General features: G+C 37.2%; 1 protein-coding gene across 3 annotated transcripts in view; it reads left to right on the forward strand.

Annotated features, from left to right (window-relative positions):
- The window catches only part of AKT3 (AKT serine/threonine kinase 3), a 157,076-nt gene that overhangs the window by 58,034 nt on the left and 76,694 nt on the right, over nucleotides 1-22,348 (forward strand). The window contains exon 2 of one of the 3 annotated variants that reach the window (XM_054194073.1): nucleotides 9,260-9,335. The exons of the other annotated variants lie outside the window; for them this stretch is intronic. The gene's annotated coding sequence lies outside the window, so the exon portion shown is untranslated. The remainder of the gene's footprint in view (nucleotides 1-9,259; nucleotides 9,336-22,348) is intronic. 3 annotated transcript variants of the gene reach the window in all.

The raw sequence follows: 22,348 nt of genomic DNA on the forward strand, positions 1-22,348 counted from the left end.
TTTTAGAAAATAACTGCTATGAATACAGTGTGTATTGCTTGGCTGGCCCAACAAAACTGAAGCTTTTGTGCAATTTCTAGCTGGGCAGGAGTTGGTAGGAAGAAAGTAGTGGATGTTGTTGAAAATTTGCAGAGCTCTGTAAATCACCCAGTGTGGACCTCCACAAAAATAGAACTCTTCTGTTACAGATGAAAAAAGCATTAGGGAGACCTCAGATACATTTTGATACTGGTAGAGGACGTCAAATTAATCTGTCAACAGAGGGCTGTCTCCCAGTCTTGGAAAGGTGCTGTATCATGGATTTTCCTGCCTGTTTCACGCCAGGTGAAAGAGCCTCTTTCTTTCCGTTGCCTGTAGCCTGTCCTCCTTCTAGTACTGTGTATTTATCATTTTTAGCCTTTCCTCCCAGCTGTGTTCTTACTCCCTGGGCAGCCCCAGTCTTTGCTTGTTAAGCGTTTCATTTGTGAAAAAAATCTTCTCTCAGCAGGTGCTGAATGTGGAATTATTCAGTTCAGTGGTTAAAATCTGGCAAATCATAAGGTAGGAGAATCAGATGTTAGCTGTCTATAGGCGGCACTGCCTAGGTTATGAAATTAGCACATTAGGGTTTGACTTTGGAGAAGACGCCCCTAGACACGTTCATTGTTCATGTTGAAGTCACCTATAGAAATGCATCGCTGTGGTGGAGCATTTGGAACTGCTGAAAACCAAGAGCTGTGTAGATGCCACAAAAGGCTGAGTGAGAGGCAGGAATAGAAAGACACTTAAATACACCATTTTAATAAGAATAAAAAATAAGGTAGAGGTGCTTTGTATGTATTTTGCATTCATTAAACAGAAGGAAGCATGTGCATTCTGACCAAATAATTTTAAAAAACATTTACTTGGAGCATAGAAGGAGTAGCTGTCTACAAGCAAGACTTTTCACCACCCATTGTCTGATAAAACTACAAGTAAAGTTCTTTTTATTAAAAATAAATCATGTTAGTTCCCGGGGACATTTCTATAAAAAAGGGAAATCCTGAACATTGAAGGCTTACTATTTTTATGGTGCTGTTTTGGCAGTTAATCCTTGTTTTCCTAATCACAATGAGTGTTAGATGAGTGACCTGACTTTTGTAGGACTGTGAAGTTATTTAATACAAACATCATCTTATAACTGGTGGCACTTTAACGATAAGTATGAACTTAGCGTAGCACATACTGAACCGAAAGGATAGTGATCTTTAAACAGGAGGCTAGGACCTTAGCTTCACTTGAGTTTACAGATTGCAACCAACACAATGCTGAACAGGTACAGGGGAAAAAAAACCCCAAAGTGCAGGAAAACAGCTAATTATAGTAATTGCAGCTGGTTTCAAAGTACTTCTAACAGTTTGTGCATAATGCTTACTTGAAAGCATCAAATGGGCGCTAGTTGTGAAATAGAACACCTGTTTGTTGTTGAGCATGTGTTTATGCAGATGATTTTTGTTGTCAAAGCACCTTGATGTAGAGTAGTCCTGTTTACATTTACATTCTCCCCAAAGGATTAACAGTGTTCTCTCAATAAATTTGCAGTCTATTCTCCTCTCAAAGGCTGCTGTTTGGAGGGTGGTGTGAACGAGGCAACAAGTGCTTGCTAATCACTTGAATATACATAATTAGCGACAGTCTGGTGCACTGGAGTCTTTGTACAACCATAACAATACTGATTGGCAGCAGCAGATAACAATAGTTGTGGCAAGGTGCTATTTGTTGAATATTTGAAGGTGTTTTTCTTTTATATTTGCAGTGGGCATTTTGAGTTAATTATGCCATTATTCTGGCATAACTCTTATTAACTCTTACTATGTTGTGTTAATGTCAGAGTTAAAGATCGGTCATGTGGCCTGTCGTGCACAAAGGAATAAGACCTTTAGTAAAGCCTTTGCTTCTTTTGAGACTAAACTGGATTCTTTTTTTTTCTTCCTTCATAATTTTATGATACTGAGCTGGATTTCGTTTTTTTTCCTTCCTATTTTTGTATAACCCAAAGTCAAACTGGAAGGTATGTCTAAAAATCTGGGAGATGAATGTGTGTGATGATGATATTCTTGTATTCTGCAGTGATCAGTTTTATGACTGGCTCTATTTGACAGTACTTTAGAAAACAAATACAAAATGATTGATGATAAAATTCATAGATAACATAGACTGTAATGTAGTAAATAACACTTAAGAAAATAACATGGATTGCTTTTCATGATTTTTTCGTTCAAACAAAATGTGTTTTAATATGGCAAAATGCTTAACATCAATTTAACTTAAGAGAAAATACTAGAACAAGTAGACTATTAATGAACATCGAGAAAATAACGAGTCACTGGATTTGGCAAGGTTAAATTTTATCAAACTAATCAAACTTCCTTTTATTGACAAGGTAACAGTCTTTGTATAGTAGAGAAACTTTGGATGTCACATCTTGCATTTAGTTAGGCTTCTGATACTCTGTGAATACCATTTTCATAAGGAAACGAGACATACATGGAACAACTGTGAGGGGTTTTTTAGATGAAACGACTGTGAGGTTTGTTTCTAAGAGGGAAACTGTTAGAAAACTGCGCTGAGTAATTATTAAAGGTTCAGTATCAAAATGGAAGTAAATATGGAGTAGAATTTTGTTAGGCTGTTTTCTGACTTCTGCCTAGGCAGTACTTTCATTGATGAGGTGAGTTATGGAAAAGAGAATGGTTATTAATGTTTTGAGTTGTCTCCAAGATGAAAGAGTCTGCAGGCATCTGGAGTATGGGTTTAGAATTCAGAATGGTATTGGTAATGTGGAGAAGTGGTGTGTGAGGAGCTGGAAGCTATCCAGGGGAACATTTAACGTGCTCTAGAATGGTCTACTTTACAAAGAAATGGATGGAGAACCGGTAGCTGCATAAGTAGTTCTTCAGAATAACGTCTATGGGTAGGTACCGTGGATCACAAGCTGGGTATTAATTATATCTCACTGTTGTGAAAAGGCAAAGAGAAGCATGCATAAACAGTAACAAGAGCCTGTACGATGCATCTGTCTGCTCCATTGAGCACTTAAGACCTTAGCTGGACAACTGCATCCATTTCTGGATGCTGCGGTTCAAGATTATAAAGACTATAAACAGAGACCAGCAATGAGAGTGATCAGCAATTTAGGGAGTGTGGCCTATGAGTATAGATTGAATAAATTGCAATTAATGAGGCTAAATAAGAAAAGAGAAGTGATAATATAATCTGTTCTTCATGTGTACAGTGGAGAGGAGAAGAAATTATGGTTTTAAATTGTTGCAAGGCAGTTGGCTTACAAACCAAAACTTTTTTCAAGTAATGGTAATATAAGAAAAAGCCTACTGAGTCGTACCAGTGGCCCATTTAGCCCAGTATTCTGTCTGCAGCAGTGGCAGAGGAGATGCTGTTTAGGGAGAGCTTGCAAGGTTGGCCATTTTCTTGCCTTTCATTCCCCTTGCACTTTCCCAGTGTCCAGAACTGTTGTATTAGTAAAGTTAGATGGTGTATCTCTGTGTAATCCTTCTGGTATCCATTTATGGACCTGTTTCACCAAGTAACTTACTGTATTGTGGTATTTGGTGAACAGCAGTTCTGCACTTACCTGCTGCCTTCATGATTTTGTAAATTTCAATCTTCTTGTCTCCGAAGTAAAGAGCCCCTGTCTTTCATCCTCTCTTAGAAAAGGTGATTGCTCCATCCCCTGGATCATTTTGGTTGCCCATCTCTGTATTTTCCCATAATTCACCTACATTCTTCCTGAGACGTGGAGATGAGAGACTGCACAGGGTAATGAAGATGTCGGTGCAGCAGTGTTTTCTGTATTAGCAAATGACATCCTTTCTCTTGTTCTCAGTATCCTTTCTGACATGCTCAACATTTTTGTCAGGTTTTTTTGGTTGCTGCTGTACATGAACTTACAATTTCATAGAGCTGTCAGTGGTGAATCCAGGACTCAACTAAACCTATAATTTATGGTTCTAAGGTAAACATTGTGAAGCCTAGTTTAGATTATTTTCTTTCCTAGATACATTACCTCATGTTCATGTACCTGATGTTCATTCGTCACCTTTGCCCACTCAAATTTTGTGAGATCCTTCTGTTTTTCCATGCCATAGACATGCATTTGACTATCCACTGCAGTGTAATACCATCTGTAAGCTTATAAGATTTCATGGATCACACCACTGTCCAGGTCATTGATGAAGATGTCATATAAAAATGATCCCAGCATGGAACCCTGGGGGACCTCCTGACTGTCTGTCTTATGCTGAAAAGTGACCATTAAACCTTATGTTTTGTTTCCTCTTCCTTACCCAGATTCCAGACTGTCTAAGAACCTCCTCTCCAATCCTGTGGCAACTTAGTTTTTTTATTTGTATTTGGGAAGAAACCTTGACAAACACATTATGCCCTCTGGATGCCCTTTGCCCTCACGTTTATTGCTCCCCTTATAGAACTCCATCAGATTAGTGAGGCAGGCTTTCCCTTCATGGCAGCTGTGATGGCTCTTTCCCAACAGATCCATGTCTTCTCGTGTGCTCTGTGACCTTTTTTATTGTAGACTCTAGTGACTTATCAGAAGCAGAAGTCAGACTTTCAGGTAGTTTCTGGGATCCTTTCTAGAGTCGCTTTTTGTTTGAAGTTGTATTAGCAATCCATGAGTCTCCTGGGCGTGTGGCCGTAGGGAAGGGTTGTACTCCTTGGCCAGCACCTCTGTGCTTTCACCTTTCAGTGAAAATCCTGGCTGACACTTACCCAGTCTTGGTATACTTAGATATCTTACTGATGTCTAATAATTCCTGCATGTTTGCATGAAGTCGTCTTAGCTTTCACTTGTCTAAAGGGAGTGGTCTGTGTTTGGGTATCTTTCCAGTGTGTTTAGCAGTAAAAATCAGTCTGAATAATTCGTAGTGCTTCTCTCGTGTGGCCTTATTATCCTGGAGTTCCCTTTCTGTGCTTGTCTTATCAGAAGTCCTACTGATTTCTCGTCTGGCTTCCTGCTTTTGATGATGAGCATCATTTCAAGAAGCTCTTCAAATTCTTTCCTAACTCTCTTAGTTTTATGGTCTTTCATTTTCCTTGGGCAAGCTTTGAATTCTCAGTACTGACCTTCTCATATAGTCACAGTTTTAACTTTTCCATTAAGACATTCAGGTGGATTTTGCTGGGGGGGAAGGGGACAGAGGAAGGGAGAACTACTTTATTTTCTTTTTGAATTGTGGCAGCCATTTTTCCTTACCTTTCAGTATTTTCAGTAGTCTTCTGCCTGTTTGTAAGGTCTGTTGAGCTAGTCTTTGCTTTTTTTTCCTTTTCTTATTTTTACCTATATTTTTGTGTTTATGTTGAATATTTACATATCAGATTTACTTGGGCAGCTTTCTTCCACTCTAGGCATAAATGTGCTCATGAAGTATTCAGATAGATTCCTGGGAGATGGAGAAATCTTCCAGTAGAGAAGTAGTATTGTTTTAAATAACAAGTAGTAATAATAGTAGTTAAAAGTAATAATAGTAATTTCCATCCTGTTTGCAGATTCAGGGGGATCTGTGGGCTGCTTTGTAAGAGCCTACAAAAGGTTACTGAAAAAAAAAACGCAGCCAGCTTGCCCAGGGTATAGGACACAACACTTCTCTTGGTATTTAGGACTCCATGTTTCTGCTAGAAAATGTTAGGGTTCCATGAATTGAAAAATTTTGAAACTTATTGAGTTAAATAAAATCTCTGTGTTCTTTATTACTTGTAATTCTTGAGAGTTCCTAGTCAAGTTCTGGAGAAAATGGTTTCCTTGCAGCCCCTCAAAATGCATAATAAAAATACAGAGAAGTAAATTAGCATAGGGAGATGGGAATTATGAGTTCCATTCCAGTTTCTCTTTTAATATTTAATAGTAAAATTAATATTTACATCCTGGAGAAAGAGTAGGGAAGAAAAATTATAAAGTTTTCAGCATTGGAGAAAATGACTTTAGAACATGAGATTCTGAGAACCTGTGCGGATATTGAGGGGTATGGGATTGACTTGCCATGAGAAAGAACCTTAATGGGGAAATGTAAAGGGCTCTTTAATGTAGCAGCCTGGGAAGTAATGGAGCTCTATGACTGAACGTTGGATCCAGATGTATTCAGAACGAAGATGAGGGTGACTAAGAAAGATCTCAAAAATACTAAGGAGAGCATCTTGATACCCTCAAAACAAGACAGAGTGCATTTTGGAAGATAAGCACTAAAAAAAACCAAGTAGTTTTTTACCAGTATATGCATAACGGGGGAAAATTCTGTGGCCTGTTTCCTTGAAGAGATCATACTGAAATGGTGAGATGTTTCTTTTTGTCTTAAAATATATGATAGCATGAATAAAAATGATGAAATGTCCTATACAGATTCGCACATGAGATACTCAGATTAGCAATGAAATGTGACCTTGTTGAGAAGTTGTCCAAGGTTTGCTCAGAGTGTTATTCAAATGAAACGGTAAAAATCCAGTTGCTCTTTGCTGAGGTGCCTGCTGACATGCTGTTTGAGATACACTGTATCAATATTAAAAGATAAAGTTACTGTAGTTCCTAGTGTGTTTCATGGTCTTTCTTAGCTGGGTACTGCTGTTGCCACCAGTTTGACACTTTGGTACTCAGTATCATGGGCAGTTAGAGCTGTCTTACTGAATGCGGAGTGTCCACATACTTCCTTTGCTGTGTATTTTTGTTTTCTCATTATACTAAGTTAAGCCCATTAGTCCTTTACACTTTTCTATGTGAAGGTACTGATTCATGGTAATAAAGTAATTTCTTAATATTGTTTTGACAGGTTAAGTAAATGGAGTTGTTTAAAGACACTGTAAAGGCACTTTCTCTAGCGTGTGGAGTGTTGCTGGGTTAAGAACAAAAATGGGTTTGCGGTATCACAAATACAGACTCAGAGAGCGAGCTCAAAGTATTGTGTAAGTCACTGTTAATTTTCCTCCGTAAATGAAGACGGGGGTGTTACTGTTTCTGCATTTTCACCTAAGGAGCAAATGCGCATAAAGGATGCAACTGGGCGCCATGACCATCCATTTGCAAACAGAGGCCGCAACAAGCAGCTGTATGTTGTCTGCTTTGGGGCTTGTACAATCAACAATACACATGCAGTCCTCCCACTTGTTACTCACATAACCAGATCCTTTAAACAGATGCCCAGTGTGTCAGAGAGAGAGAAGTTTTGAAAACAGTATACAGAAGATGTTTTGGTTTTATACCTAATCAGATCTAATGGTAAGGTGCTAATGAAGGAGGAGGTTCAGATTGACCCTGCCTGGACCATATCCCCCTTGCCACCTCGTGATGAATTTAGCAAGGCTTGCCAGCTTGATGGGGTCAATTTTCTGATCTTGCGGGAAACTGTCCTATTCCTGCCCTTCTCCGTCCTCCCCCCCCCTCCTTTTTTTTTTTTTTTTTTCCTGTTGGACTAGTGAGCTGCACAAGTGACAGATCAGACAAGGAAGAAAGCCGAACTGCAGGACTGGAAGGAGGAGGAGACAGGGTTTCTCCTCAGCCAGATCAGCTGAGGTATTAATGAAAAATTGCACCTGGAATTTTCTGAGGGGTTTTGTTGGAACTGGAGGAGTCTGAAAACAAACTTATTTCAGGAGAATAAGAAACTTCTAGAGGACTAGGGTGTTTCTGTAGCCTACTGATCATTGCTCCCTTGACCCCACCTTATTCTGCTCCATACGGAGAGCAAAAGTACATTAGAGAATGCCCAGATCTCTGGGAAATGTTGCTCCCCTTAATCACCTCGGATTGTCTGGAGAGGGCTTGCTGTCTGTAACCAATAATCATGTCACAAAATTTCAGTCATTCCCTATCAAACTGCGATCTGTTGGTACAAGATCAAGCTGTCACAGAAAACTGAATAGTCTTGGTATAAAATTTAAGTGAATTAAACTGTAAACATACAGAAGAAAAGCTTTTGTTAAAACTGTTTCAGCTGTGCTTCTCGTACTTCCTATTCTTATGTGAACACTTGGTAAACAAAAATATGGAAGGCTTAGAGGAGACAAAAAATTCATATCGCTTCTCCCTGATGGGGAACTCAAATTCCCTGGGGAACGTCAGCATGGAAAAATGCATCAGCATCATAACGGGCACTCATCTGCAGCACGACCCCCGGAAGACAAAGCAGCGTTTTACCTCTCGGGATTAACAAACATGTGTCAGCTTTAGTACTGTTGTTTGGTAGTCAGGTGATAGACTGCCCATATGTCCTCATACCTCATTCTGGCATGAGATTTTTATTTATTTTTTTCTTTGGAATTTCAAATAGGAGCATAGCTTTATTCTGTTGTCATTTGTTCCAATTCTTATGTCACAGATAGGAAATTTTAAAAGATGTTTTAAGAAGTTCTGTGGTTGGATTTATTTTTCGCACTGTAAGTCTTTATTGGAAAGGCTTCTTTCTTTGGTTATCTTTACTGGGGACATACAGAAATGATTATAGAACATAGATGACTTGCATCAAAAGAAACTTAAGTATATAAATAGTTATGCTATAATTGCTCTAAATATGAAGATGAATGCTTAAGAGTTCTTCAGGCACCTACACAGGTCAAATCCCTCCCCATAGTACAGCATGGTCCTTTTGGTAGTGCCATACTCCCAAATTGCACAGGGAGAAAGGAGAGAAGGAAAAGGTTTTTTTCAGCCATTGACAACTTGCATCTAGGTGAACAAGTGTCCCCATCTCTTTTAAATTCTCTGTCTCTGGGATTTGACCAGTGATGTGAGGATTTCTTGACATAAGAAAAGTAATTGTTTAGTATCTAGTGGTTTAAGGTGGGGAGAAATGGAAGATAATACATGTTGCTTTGAAGTGTCATGAATTTAAAAGGTTTAATTTAAAAATGACCGTAGGCTTGGAGAAATGGTGTTTTCTGTCCTGTAGCACTTTGTCACTGGCATTTGAGTACCCTGAGGAAATAATTTGTAGTTCATTTTAAGCAAATTTGAAAATGGGAGTGTTGCATCGGTGTTGTGCAAACATCATTATTAAAGGCTGATGGAAGCATAAAGTACGGATTTCCCCTCACTCTAATATCCATTACAGATCAGATCCTTATATTTCAGCTATTTAGATTTTACCTAATTTATTATTTCTAAAGGGAATTGCAACCATGATTCTTAAGGAATTATGTAATTCATTAAAGTAAAAACAAAAGACATAACTACCTCTAATAAATGTTTTGATTAAAATGGACATTTCTGAACCTTCTACAGACAATACGCGCTCAGATGTGACAGCATTTGTGACATCACCAGTACAGACTTTGACAAGGATTTTGAAGTCAGTGTTGTAAGTCAGTTTCCATTTTGTTTTTATTAATTAGAAAATTGTGCTGTTTACTTTCTAGAGGAAAAAACGTCCACTAAAACCACATCAAATTTGTTTAGTTAATTCACTAGTAATGCAAATATATTTTTTGAAAATTACAATTCCTTATTGGTCCCTATTATTTTGGTGTCACAAATGTTAAATATTTGGTGCCAGTTAATTATTGTGTGTACAATGAGGATTTCAGAAAGGCCAGGTGTAGGAGGAGATTACCAGTGTTTTCTCTTGTATGAAATTTGACTTCTGCATCGGATAAAATAATTGTAGAGTTTGTTGAGATCTGTTTAAGGTCATCCTGTAAGTTATTAGACTGCCTTTTGCATCAAAACTATTTTGGAAGCTAAGTCATTAAAAACTTTTCAGTAATTCAGATTAGGGAAAAAAATGTATGCTCATAGCGGAGAAGACACAAAATATGTGTCTGTTAGCAGAAAAACAGTAACAAACCTCATCCTGACATTGGCTAGATAAATTTATATGTCTTATCCAGGTCAGTCATCTTTCAGTTCCATCTTGTGTCTGGAATTTTGGGTTCATAATTTGTAGTTCTGTTTTAAAAGTTTCTAAAGTGACTGAAAGTGAGGCAAAAATGTTGTGCTAGGAGAATTGCAGGGTCTAGAATTTCACATTTCTGCCTATCAGTCAAGCTTTCTTTTAATTCAGAGGACTAGAAAAAATTGAAGTAAAAGACTTTTTAACACCTCGCTTGCCTGAATGTTTATTGCAATTGTAATATAATAAAATTATGCAAGATAAAATATTTTAAAATATTTATATTAAAATTGAACTGTATTATGATTCTTATGTGGGTGTTATGAGCAGTTTTATTCATTTTAAGGCAGTGAAATACTTCAGAAATATGTAGAATCCTGAAGTTTAAAACTTGAGTTGTGTTTTTCTTAGCTTTTATTACTTTAATTGTAGTCTGCAAATTAAGAAAATACTTTACTGGCTGAATTGTTCTTATCTTAGCACTGTTTCTAGTAAGGGAAGTATTGCATGGCTAACTCAAAATATCAATTTATATTGGGATCTCTGTGTTGCTAAGATTTTGTTAATATCATTAAATTGTAATAACTACTTCACAAATACATGTCAAAATACTGTATTTCTAGCTTTTTTCAAATTGTGAATTTTAAGTGCTTTTGCAGTTATTTGCCAGAGTACGGATATTTATACATATTCCTTATAGTTTACACTTTTTTCATCTACAATTTCTGTGTACATGTGTAACAGAAATGTTGTCAGAATATTTTCTGACATGTCAGAATATACTTCGCTTTTATAGAATGTGGGAATTAGGGAAATTCTTGGTTTAATATTGCATCAGACCTATTGTGGCATCGTTGCTTAGATGCAGTTCATCTTAGAAATTTGAATCACTTGAACTGATTTTCTAGCTTAACTGGAAAACAAGAATTGCAATCACATGGTAGACCAGCAGTCCGATTAATCAGTATTCTTAATCTTATACAAATTCATGCAGATGCCCCTTTTCCCTTGCATCTTTCTTGCCCCCAAGCCCATTATTCCTCTTCTCTCCTTTGTGCTATTACTAACGGTACAGTGAGCTGAAATAGTTTTGATCTGATCAAAACATATTTTCTTGGGGTGTGTTTTCGGTTAGATCATTTTGTAGACCTGCCTCAGCTGCGTGGATACCACTGCTGACTCTGTGGGGTAGGAGATGGGATGCACTGCACACTTCCTTTGCAAGTGTTCCTCACCTTCCCAAATGCAGTAGATTGTGTTTAAGGTGAACCAAAGTGGCCAAGGACTGTGACTTTAGTTCACCATCAGTACTCCCTGGCTAGCACCAGATTTGTGCCCGGACAAAATGGCATAGCAATTAAAGGAAGAGCCTGCCTATGTTGAATGTTTACTCCAATTTCCTGAATGTGAGATTTTCATTTTTTAAGAAAAAGTGCTCGCACGATTGTGGAGATGCCTCACAGCATTCAAGGAGAGGCTGGCTTTTTCTAAAGGTGCCAGTAGTTGTTGGGTGCTGAATTGGCGGGAGAGGGGCTGCCATTGCCATGGTGAAAGCCGCTAGCTACGGGGTGATGTTACAGAATCCAGCTGGAACTGTAGATGCCGAATGTTTGAAAATCTGTTCCTGAACTCTTCTGAAAATGTGTTCCTGTGAGATGACTGATATTCTACTATTGGCCATTTGTGTTGTTAAATCCTTTTGTCGTAGTCCTTCCTTTGAAACTGAAGCCTAATCCAGTCTTTCTCTCCTCACTCTGCTTCTCACTAACTCTGTTTTTTTTGTCTGTGTTTTGTCTCTGAATCCCTTCTGTTCTCTTGACATTTTTTTTAATATAGTTAGCAAACCTGTAATTTATCTGTTTATCGTGGAATAATATTTTCAGTGTTCCTAAAATTGTGTAACTTTGCAAATGATAATATTTTCCTTTCTTTCTTTCTTCTCAGCACCGCATACTTAAGCAAAGGTTACATTAATTGCTCTTTAGATGTTAATTTAAACCTAACCACAGTGTATGAGTATTTCAGGTTATTCCTGTACTGTTTATTAATTCAAGTAATTCTTCACTGCATTTTATCTGGTGTTTCTCAGTTCACTGGCATAGCTTTGCCACTCTGAAATTCTTCACATCCTTAATAAACTTGAATAGTATTACTGTCTTGCAGTATATGCAGTGGTGATCCCAGATCACTGTGGTATATATTAACTAAAAATGTTCCTAACAGAGAACTGTAGAGCATCACGGTTTGAAATTTGACTACGTGATCCTATTTTGCTCTCTTCCTTCTATCCAGTTTCCTATTTCTGTTCTGTTTTTTCTTCCACGCAACTACTGTTTCCTTAAACTTTTTAAAAGTTAAATAAATTGTGTCAGTTAGTCTTTATCCATTTTATTTTCTTGACATTCTTTAAAGAAATCCCATATGTATGATGGGTGTTATTTTTCTACTCAAAGGCAGTTTGCGTTATTTAAGCGTATGATTAAAAGCAGAAATATAAACAGTTTTTTTCTATTACCATTCAACCAATTGATTTGAAATTTTAAATATTTTTTTCTTTAACTTTTTTTGTTGTTCTTTTTTGGGGTGTGGGGTGTAATTCTCCGTTTATAATCCTTCAGTATAACTGTCATCATTGAAAGGTAGCATTCTTTGCCAGTAGTTTTCACCTCACTTAAAATTCCTTAGTAATTGTGGATGTATTCTGCTTAGTTCTGGGACTCCTTAGTGCCTAGCACTCTGCTCCAGTACCTCCTTTTTGATCCAGAGGCAGTGAAAGTATTTGTCTGTTACCTGAAGCAGATTTCTGTTGTTGTCTTCTGAGGTAAAGATCAATAGAAGGAAAGGAACCATTCTGGTTCTTTGCAAATACCATTATCTTCAGTTGCAGACTTCATTTTATGTCTGGTTAATTTTTCAACAGTTTTTCATCTTTTATTTTGCTTGAGTTCTTTATTTCCCTTGCTTGGAAGTTCGCTACATCTTATTTTGTCTGAGCAGTACTTCTAAGATCTATTAATTTTGTCATTTAATTACAGTGTTTGCTTTATTTAAAGAAGGCTACATTGTCCCAGCTCCCCTCAACTGGTTCCTTATCTTCCGTGATTCCAGGATGATTTGGTGGCATGAGCAGGGTGAAAAGCTGGAAGTATGTGGTAAAGAGCAAGCAGACCTTGAGGGTTGTACGGTATATTTTCCAAATTTTGAAGATCCTTAAAAATAAAACATTTGGTTTGCTAACAAAAATACTGTAAAATACGATTCAGGCAGAAAATGGGGACAGAGGTGAGGGAGTGGATTTGAAGTCTTTGTCTCCCTCCCGTGCCCCGTGCTGAAGTTCAGTTTCACCTTTAGGTTTATGGAGAAATTCCTTTTCCAAGTACGATGGCACTGAAATATTTTGTGGATACTGTTAAATGGTTCTTGAATTAATTCCTCTATACTGCATGGATGAAAAGGAAAATACCTCCAGCTCATGCGTTTTAGAGCCAACAATATCAAGGAGTATTAGTGTCAATAAATTACTTCTCTGAACTTTATTATGTGCGATATTTAGCCAGTTTGAGAGAAATAAAAAATCCTTGAAGTGGACACTACTTAAATTTTGGGGGCATGGGATTTTCTGCAATTAACTAGATTGCTATGGTAGGCCAATATATTAAGCTCAGGCAGTTTTGCTGCTAATTACACACAACTTCTCTGGAGTATCGGATATTCAGATCCATTTTATGAATATGGTAGAGAGAATAACAACTGTAAAACAAAGCACTGTGCATGTAAGTGACTGTTAGCGTGTATTTCAGAAGGGATAAATGCTCACCATATGGTACAATTACTGTGTCCAAGTTTTCAAATTAGCTTCTCTCATCCTCCTTATTACTGTCTTTAAAAAGAGAGGAAAAAAACCCAACATGATTTATCTACTCTGCAGCAGAACTCTTGACGCAAAACAGCAGCCCAGTTCTGTCCAGTTTTTTTTTCCTAGCATAATAGAGGCTGTCGGACTTTTTTATACTAATTACTGTGTGAGCCTCAGATGAACCCCCTTCAATTCACAGGGCTTTGTTAAGGGAGGAGCTGTCAATGTGTCTGCCCGTTTGCAGCTGTGCTGTGGCTTTAGCTTGCTTAACATTATGCTGCTTTTTAGACTTGACAGAAGGGATTTTTTTTTTTTTTTTTTTTTTTTTTATTAAGGCAAAGCAGCCTTGTAGCGAAATGGTTTAAGCAGCTGCATTGTGGGGAAGCACAAAGAAGTTATTATTGTGTCTGTTTAGGGGGGTCGGATGGAGGGGGGAGATATTCGGCTGCTGTTGATGCCGATTGTTGACTTGCCATCTGCCAGATAGGGAGAAGAAAAAAATGACAGCTCCAGCAGGGTGTTCAAGAGGTTGTTTGGAGAGACGCATAAACATGTGCAGATGTCGAACTGAATAATGGCAAGAACTTGAGACGGTTTATGATGCTGCTGTTGTGTGTGCATATACAGAATGAATGTATGTGGAGATTTGGTTAGGAGGAGGGTACATATTAATTATCATTGTCCCCCACCGCCTCCTTTACTTCTGTTAATTAGTTCAGGAGTTTAATATCTTCCCTCCCTCCGTTGTTTATTCCTAAAAAGAGCCTTTTCTTGTAGGGAAGAAAACTTTTGATGTCTCCATGTGGTGCTTTTCAAAAAAAAGAACCCAACAACTTGATAAATTTGGTACTTGTGGAAGTAGAAAGTGTAATGCAGTTATTTCAGTCTCAGACATTTGGTGGACAGGTGCTATACAAGTTCTTACATAGCTTTGTCTGTCTACCTCAAGACTGATGCGGTGCATACCCCTGCTATTGCATCCTGTGCTTTTCTTATGCAGAAAGTGCCAATCGGTGATTGTCGAGTATTATATAGTAGACAAGTAAATGCTAGGGGTTAGAATGAGATTAGCAACTAATTTTCTCTTTCACTTGATCTTATTTTCAGTTCTTTCTCTAAAGGCAAGGAGCTGGTCAGGCATAACTTATATTTTCCTGTTTGACAGTTGGACGTAAAATAAATTTTGATTGATCTATAAGAATATGGTTTTCTTTCTTCCACTAAAATCCTTTCTTATTTTTTGTTTGGTGATTTCTGCTGATTCTGAGTTTCCAGGATAACATGAATGGAATGTGAAAAATGATACAAGCATGGAGGGAAATTAAGTTAGCCCCAAAAGGCTAAACAAAAGCATTGTCTTATCCAGGTGATCTCTTACTTTAAAGATAAAAGTGGAAACATTAGAATAATGAATTTTCTTCTTAAATATTGTGTGCAAATTCAACTTTCTGATATCTGTATTGAACTGAAAAATGGAAGATGTAATAGTGGTTGAAGTCGCAGGCATGTCTTCCAGTTACCAGTATATATCAGAGTTTTTTGGTCAGTCACAGCATGAATTAAATATTATCTGTATGAACCTATGCACCCCTTCCCACCAACCCCTCACCAAAAGTGAAGGAACCCCTTTTCTTTGTCTTCTGTCGTAGTTCTGATAAGCATCAGGTCTGTAGGTCATTGATAACAGTAACTACCGATGGGAGCATTTGATGTCCCCTTTTATCATCAGCATGGCTGAGTGGAAGAAGTCAGTTTTGGATTATGTCAACTTAATTTGAACTGAAAATTCAGGTGTGCCTGCCTCCTACCCAAGTACCGATTTCTGCATCTGAGGATAGACAGAGGTCAGCAGCACTGAAAATGGAGAAATGCTGTTTGGCTCTTAGTTGGGTTGTCAGTTCTCCTCCGCAGAATTGTGCCATTTTCTGTGTTCTGTCATTGGTGGTGTGACGTCCAAGTTACTCTGGGTAATGCTGCATTGCAGCTTATCGTGAAGCATTTCATGCAACCAGAGTTCTCCTGATGTGGAGCAGTAGTGGAGCTGTTCTTTCAACTCTAGCAGTTTGAGGAACGCTTCTGCATATCTTGGACTGATTGTTTGTATGTGATGCAGGCTAAATGATAAAGCAAAAAGGTTGGCTTTAGCGATGTGCTCGAGGAAGAAACGTAGGTGAACTATGTTGGTGCTATCTTTTTGGCACCCGGCAAGGTCTGGGGCTAGGAGCACACCTAGTGACAAGGAGGAAGTTCAGAGGAGCTATTCTAAAATTATTGCAACGTGGCAGTTTTAAAAGTGAGACAGTTTGCTTTGCGAAAACATGCTAGCAAGTATACCAGTTTTAAGAGGAGAAAGTCACATAATTTTTGACAACACAATAATCTGTCAAAGAAACTCAGCTGAATGATAGTGCTATTGTCAAACTTATCATACTCTTTTGCAAACAATGGAAAGTTTGAGATTTCTTGTGTAAACTAGAGTTGGCTGTTTTACAAAAAGTTGTAAGTAGAGAATATTAAGAAGATGTTTAATTCAGCTACATTTAAAAAGTGTTTAAAATTTAATCATCTGATTTAATATATATGCATACATGAATTTAGATTGTTGCTGCTGTATCTGACTGTCTTAGTGTAATTTATAGATGAATATTTTTATGCTTTTCTTATTCTTAAGGTATTTTCAAATTCTGAAAAAGATCCTTTGGTCTCCTAGCATTTGATAAAAACAGAAGAAAGCAAAGTCGTTTTTTTTCTGTTACGCAAAGTACGACTTGATGCTGATAGTCCTATATAAAAATTATAAATATTTAAAAGTACAGAGGGCATGAAGGTTTTTAGCTATAAAAAAAATGTCAGGTGATATTCTAAATTTTTTTTTGCATTTACCGCCAATACATCTCAGTATTATTAAAAATTGCAAAACTGCTTTGAGAGGCAGCTAAATAGTGCAGCATTTTGGGCTCTGATCCTATAAAGCCTTATACAAGAGAGAAATTTTTAAAATGTCAGCAGCGTCCCTAAGTGTTTCTCGGACATAGACCTTGGCTTTCCATTCCTGAATAACAGTCATATTTAGGAAATATTGATCTCCTTTGTTGTTCAGGGATGCTGATGCAATACAGAACTCTGTTATTCCAGACAGCATGTGTTAATATCAACTCCTATTTAATTTATTTATTGTTCTAATTCTTATTCTTCAAGAATGAAGGGGAAGTGAGAGTGATGTTGAAACTGGCAAGTTTTTCTTCCTGTTGGCTCAAAATGGACATGGTAAAGGTCAATTCTCAATTTGTCAGGATGTCAGCTAACTCAGTGTTTCTGGTACGATTTTTTTAAAAAGACAAAATTTTGTGCATATGAAAATTGAGTATGTGCTGTGAACATTTATTTTCCATGAGATGCCAAAGCACATCAGTAATTTTGTGTGGATATTGTAGATGCTCAGTTTGAAAACTGCATTGACGTTTGAATAGCGGTATGTGTGACTGTTATTGAATATTTTCCTCTAGATTTTTAGATATTTTAGAGAAAAGATTATTAATGCAACAGGAAAGGCTTGAATAAACAGCAGGAGCTGAAGTACTGTTGCATTTATACAAGATAGGACACTGAGTCACGCCAGTAGCCGTAATGAAAAAATCAGGGTGGGTGGTGATTTGAACCCTGGTGAGCCTCTAGCTGGAACACGTTTGTGGGTTGCATTTAGAGCCTGAGGGGAAGAAAACCCCACAGTAAGAGCAGGGAAAAACTTCCTATTGAGAAGCTTCATCCTCCTACCATAGCTTTGGCTGCAGATGTGCACGCTGAGACCATGGAGAGCCGCTCTGTGGCTTCGCTCTGCCTGGTGACTCTACTTCTCCACTTGGAATTACTGTTTTACTCGTAGGAGCCCTTTGATCACTACCTACTACTGACTTCTTCAGGAAAAAAGATCCTATCATTTGGCTGCTCTTCAGTCCATCTTGGCTGGCACGGAGGAGGTGGTGTCTCTCTGCTTTCTTCTCCCCTTGCCCAGCAGAGGAGCTCCCAGAGCTTGTCCCCAAGGCTGCTTGGTGCCTTCTGCAAGCTCTTAACATCTGTGTGATTTTCACTGGTTTCTGGCCACACAGCTGTGAATAGCTGAACATAAATTGACCAGACTTTATATCTGCACTGGATCCTTGCGGTGTCATGGACAGTAAGGGTACTTGGAACTTTTTCACTTTAATTCCCCAATTTGCAGGAAAACTTGATGGAAGCTTAGCTGTGGGATAAGCTGATGCCCACACATAGCGTGAAATGTTTCCTTTTTCCCAGTTGTGACTGGAAAAATTCGTTTGTCTAATGTAGGTACAGATGTGCTCAAAATGTCATTTAGCATTACTGGGAACTGTGGGAAAACAGTTAGTATAAATAAATAATCACCGTCTCAGCGTAAAAGAATCAGAAAGCGCTAGTTCCAAATATTGCTTTTCTTTGAACTGCTGGCAAATACTTGGGAGGGGGTATATAATAAAAATAGATTTTAAAATGCTAAGGCATGTTAGGAAAAATCACAGTTTAATTAATTTTTTTGTATGCAATAAGATTTTGTCAAATCTTTTGCATGATGTATAATTACACATTTACATTAGATTGAAGGACCAATATTGAATCATGAGGACAGGTATACTTTTTAGCTTTTTTAAACATTTATTTTTTTACAGTAGCTTTGAACTGTATTGCAAATTTGTTATCATGAAATCAGAAGTAAGTAAATATTTAACAGAAGTGCTTTACATTTACTAGTGTCTACTGACTTAATCAAATAGTCTGCTGATGCTTCTAATCGTGTGTTAGGTAACACTGCCCTCAGAGGGCCAAGGTAAGTAAATTCAATCTCAAAACCACTGACGTTACTTCTGAGATTTTACTTGACCAGACATTAATTACAGTTGTTTCTTTTAGAGAAAAATTGCATATGGTTATTTTATTTACTTTTATATAATTTTGTTAAGCGCTCTTAGATAAATTCAGTTTTTCTCCCCTCTACTTATTAAATGTTAGTGTAGGGGAACTGGAGTTTGATTTAACAAAAAAATGCCTTAAGAAGGAAAAAGAAAAAAAAGAAGGGAGAACAATATTTTTGTATTATTTCTATCAAATCCATTTTGTTAAACTGATGACACAGACAAGAGGCAGATTTCTGGTATTCTCTGCTTGGAGGGGTTTAGAGTGCTTTTTTTTTTTCTTTTTTTTTTTTCCTCCTTCCCTTAAATCTCACTTATGTCTGTGTGGCAGCTGTTGCTTCTTTTTAGGAAGCAAGTTTTTGAACTCAGGTTTCTGTTGCCTATCAGCACTGTATATTGAAGACATTTCCTTCACACCTCTGAAACCATTTACATATTGAAAAATGTAGTTGTTTTGCAAAAGTGTTTTTTTAAAAAAATACATTTTTTAATAAGAAGATTAATTTTAAATTACTAAATAATTTTTCAAGAATTGCTAAATTTCCATATGCTTAAGGATTGCGAGTGATGAGACTAACATTAGCAACCATTAAATCTGGGGTGAAGTATCTGTTTGAAGAGTCTGAGTTCTGAGGTGAAGTAAAAAAATTATGAACTTTGAGTGATACATTTGTCTAACACAGATTTGTTGACTACTCATAGTAGTCAGGTTGCTTAGAAAGCTCTTCTTTGTGAAGCTCCTCAGCAGTATCAAAACTGCAAAAACTGCATCACTAGAATAAACATATTTTGTGAAATGTCCCGAAGGCAGGATTCTTGTTACTAGCTGTCAAAGGCAAAAAAGAAAAATCATTAAGGTTGCAGTACAGAGGCGAATACAGAGCCAGCCGCGAGGGTCATGTTCTAAACACACCTTCATTAAGCATTCTTTGTTACTGTTGTTAGCCAGTGTATTATTAAATACAACATTAATTAAAGAGTTGCATGTTATGAGGGAGCTTTTTGCCTAAAGATCAGATTGCATTTTCTTGTGCTTCAAGAACATACTGCTCTCTTATTTCGTCTTCTGGGTGCATTCTCTTAGTAGTTATTAAAAAAGCAGACCTGAACAAACGAAAACTGATTTACAATTTGTATTTTTTTAGGTGTGTGTGTATGTATTTATTGTCTGTATATATCTGTGAGATATATATTCTAGTGCCCCTTTTCTCAAGTAGCTTTAACAACTTTGACTAGAATTAAAAATGATGTAGCAATTACTTGGCTTTCTTCACTGCAGTGTTTGAAATTAGAGACCTCTTCTTACTGTCTAATAAACAGATCCCAAAAGAACATGTTTTTCAACTTAGAAGGGTGTAAATTTAAGCAAAATAATAATTTAGCTTACATTAACTCAGCAGGAAGCAGGGTACAAACTGATTAATTCTCTACGGCGATCCACTGCTTTTTTAAGTACGGCAGCTCTATTTCATAAAATTGTCAGGATATCTTTTGGTTTGGTTAGCCTGGCTGGACTTCTCCTTTCTCATGGAATTTCTTTTCACTTTAATTAATGAATTTCAGGTGTAAATTTACTGTTGTTTGCTTATGTTGAGGTATTTGATAAACATACACTCCAAATATATTTAAAGTAATTTAATATTGCTCATACTGCAAAATATACTTATTTTTTCCTTTTTTTTAATGCGGGGCTGGCAAGTTAGAAGATGTGTGGAAGTGTTTTTTTCTTTTCAAATAGTCTGCTGTGTTTTAGTATTTTTTGTATGGAGGAATTCTCTTTCAAAGCAGTTCAGTAAGCACATGTCTATTAAGAACTATGGACTGAAATGTTTTTCTATCTTTAAGCAGATTATGTAGAAGGAAGGCAGTTATAAGAGAGCACCTAGAGTGCATCTTGAGAGCCATTAAGCCACTTGAGCAGCTAAGTGAACTGTTCACTGATACCACTGTTTACTTTAGTCTTCAAAAGTGTTCACCCATTTGTAAATTAAATTACAAAATAAATAAAGAGCAGATTATAAATATTCATGTATAGACCTTGAAGAGGGATTGGAATATTGGTCATTTCAAGACAAAACTAGGGGTTTTGTGTATGTATGTTTGTACAGACATCTTGAAAAAAGTGGTCTGACCATGATTCACGTTGGGTAGCTGATTAGGAGAAACAGTTTTCAAAGAAATAGGTCTATAAAAGAAATAGATGGATCCTTATGAAGCCATAGTGTTTTGCAATTGCTTTTAAATTACATGTCCTGTGTCTGACTATAGCAGGGTGAAGACAGAGGTACAGCTGTGCTCATGGATAAACTGGTACTTATACGACATTCAATATTTATATCTTCTTGTGACTAGCTTTTGTCCAAAGTCGCTAGTTGTCTTCAGAGGAGCTTGGAAGCGCTAGTTGTGCTCGTCTAACGGTTTTTCTTCAGGCAGAACATCCGCTGCATAACTCAATAGGTGATCAAAATTCTGTTCAGTTTTCTCATTAAGAGACTCTGGGTACCTAGTAGAAGTCAAATGCAATCTAAAGTGTTGTCCTAAGAGGAGGAGAGGAAGTAAGTGATCAGGGAATTTTGCGCTGGGTTTCTAAGGGCATCTGCTAGAACGAGCTCCTCTTCTACAGGTTTAGTTCTGGAGAGTATGTATGTAACTAAGCACAGGGTTCTGTTCTTTCCTGAAGTGACTAATGACCGTACTTACGCTGTCAGCTCTGATTTTAGAGCAGTTTGCTTATCTCTCTGTCCAGTTTATTCCTTACAGGAAGGAGGACACTCATTGAAACCTGAACTGTTGGATGGCTGACCTGTTTTAGCCACGTTGGTATTCTCTCCATGCTGTCCTTGAACTCTTCTTCAGTGGTTTTAGGTGCCTGCCTTCCAGTTAATGCACCTTCTAGATACGGCTAATCGTGATAGATTTTAAACCTGTAACAGGCAATTTCTCTTGTAACAGTCACTTACTGTTACAACTAAGTAAGACATAATTTCCTAGAATTGTAAAGAAGAGTGTCTTTATGGTCTGTTTAAGAAAGCAACTAGGATGTTAATATTCTTAAAACTTACACTGGATGATCTGATACATAAGATTTTGTTGTAGCTTCAGCTTTTGAGGCCATGCAGATTTCAGCAAATTTGTCACAGGGCATGTTTTAAACTTTCTTAAAATACAAGTCATACTTTTATTTAGGCCTATGATTATTTTATTTTCAAGTATTCAGCAAACTTAATTCAAGAAATGTTCTTACCTGTTCATGTAATGATGACATAATTTCCACTGTTGTTGGTATTAAAGTTACACATTTGTTTTTCCATAGTGCACTTGTATTTCTTCTCTGACTTAAAAATATCTCATACCTGCTTTTTTGTTTTGGTTTGGTTTGGTTTTTTTTAATTGTTTGCTTTTATGTTAGCTGAGATTTCCCATTGAGAAATCAGTTCAGACTGGCAGTGTCAGTAGGGATGTTCCCAGCTGAACTAGCACCAGAGATCTGAGATAGAAAGCTCTGAGTCAATACAAATGTAACTAGCGCTATATCTGCTCTATTAATTTTGTGGTCGAATTAAGTAACACGTTGACTTTTTCAATTTTCTTTTGACTTACGTGAAAATGTCTAGATAACAAAATCAAGCAGGTACCCTGCTATTTAAAAGCAGGACTAAATAGGAAGAGTTTTGCTACTGAGGGCCAGGAAACATAAGTCA

Source organism: Rissa tridactyla, chromosome 3, assembly GCF_028500815.1.
Source record: "Rissa tridactyla isolate bRisTri1 chromosome 3, bRisTri1.patW.cur.20221130, whole genome shotgun sequence".
Classification (NCBI taxonomy): domain Eukaryota; kingdom Metazoa; phylum Chordata; class Aves; order Charadriiformes; family Laridae; genus Rissa; species Rissa tridactyla.